This window comes from Suricata suricatta, chromosome 13 (genome assembly GCF_006229205.1).
Source record: "Suricata suricatta isolate VVHF042 chromosome 13, meerkat_22Aug2017_6uvM2_HiC, whole genome shotgun sequence".
Lineage (NCBI taxonomy): Eukaryota > Metazoa > Chordata > Mammalia > Carnivora > Herpestidae > Suricata > Suricata suricatta.
In genome coordinates this window covers 39331452-39333178 of record NC_043712.1, presented here as the reverse complement: position 1 = coordinate 39333178, position 1727 = coordinate 39331452, and the positions used below count along the sequence as shown (strand labels likewise).

Genomic DNA, 1727 nt, shown 5'->3' with positions numbered 1-1727 from the left:
GAGCCATTTGAAAAGAACCAGCGGCCATTTTATTGCAGGCCAGATAACAGATCCAGGCGCCACCAGGACCGACGACCCCCACTCTCAATCTGGACTGTCTCAAACTGTAATGCCTCACCATGGAATTCCAGCATCCCCCTCCCCACCGAAGCGGACAGCCAACTGAATCCTGCCACCGTCCAAAGATGCCCTTACGTGGCTATCAGCCCACCTGAGCTCAAACCCGGAACTTCTGCACCCATAAAACACCTTGCTCTCCCATATCAGGTGCAACTTCCCTGACTCCCCGCTCCAGAGTTACGGAACCTTGCCTGGGAATTGCAGATCCCAATAAAGGCCTTCTTGGCTCCATAACGTGTTCTCTTTGTCCTCCCATCTCTGTCTCCATCTATTAAACCTTACAGTTTTAAGTCTTATTTTATTTGTAATGTTATTTATTTTTGAGAGAGAGAGAGAGGTAGAGAGCACGTGTGCATGCTGAGAAGGGGCAGAGAGAGAGAGACAAAGAATCCAAAGCAGGCTCTTGTTGGGGCCCAGTAGGCAAAAAAACCCTCCCACATAGCACACATGTGGCTTCTGTTCATCCTGTGATTTTCTCATTGCTTTGTAAAGAGACATATACTTTTAGACTTTGAATCCACTTGGGTCAATCAGTAACTCTAGCCTTCCTTTACTTTGTCTGCCAAAGATTTGCTTGTTAATGGATGAGCATCTTACCCTTGAATAACTGATGAAGGGCCTTAAGAAATGTAAATCTCCTCATAGAATTCTTCAGGCTCATCTTCTGCTGGGAGCCAGACTATTATTAGGGAATCCCTCTCTTGTAACAACTTGATTGTTCCTGTTATTTACTACTGTCTTGATAAAAATGACCTTTTCCAGAGGATGTCTTTACTTCAGGGACCTTGAACTATGTAATCATTAAATAAATGATGTAATCACCCAAGGTATATAAGACCCTGGCTATCTTAATAAAGCGTGGCTTTACCATTATCCATGTTGTCTGTCTTGTGTGTCTTGTCTGTCTTGTCTGTCTTTCTTAGAGATATTGTACGACACCAACCCCCTACTCGACTAGGGTACGTGGGCTGGTCCCCCGCAGGCTCTGTACTATCAGCTCAGAACCCAATGTGAGTCTACGGCCATACCACCCTGAACGCGCCCGATCTCATCTGATCTCGGAAGCTAAGCAGGGTCGGGCCTGGTTAGTACTTGGATGGGAGAACCCAATGTGAGACTCGAACTAAAGATCATGACCTGAGTTGAAGTTGGATGCTTAACTGACTGAGCCACCCAGGTGCCCCTGCAATATTTTATTTATATTATCTTCAGAAACATGGTCTCACAAATTGCAAAGCAAATGTAGTGAAACAATAAAGAAAAAGAAACAGAATCACTAGCATTTTTCAGGGAAAAAATTAGTTTTTAAAAAATAACTACCGAAATATCTAGGGTTTGTTTTTCTAATTTTAGTCATTAGTCATTCAGAGCAACGTCTGCAGGTATCAGTAATGCAATTTAAAAGTGAAAAAGGCAACTATTTTAATAGGACTCAAACTAGGAAAGGGAAATGAACCCAAATTGTTTGAGCTACTTAAATCATTTTTATCAGGCTATCTCCCTAAAGGAGTATAATTTAATTTGGAAAGATCAGAGCATTGCCTGAGACTTAGATCCCTAGGGATTTAAAAGATAAATGAAACAGATTAAAATGAAATGAATCCAGA

The 1727-nt window shown here is 42.3% G+C and overlaps 1 pseudogene; it reads left to right on the top strand.

Annotated features, from left to right (window-relative positions):
* The first annotated feature begins 1134 nt into the window (after positions 1 to 1134).
* On the top strand, positions 1135 to 1252 carry LOC115277189 (annotated as a pseudogene).
* Positions 1253 to 1727: the final 475 nt, after the last annotated feature.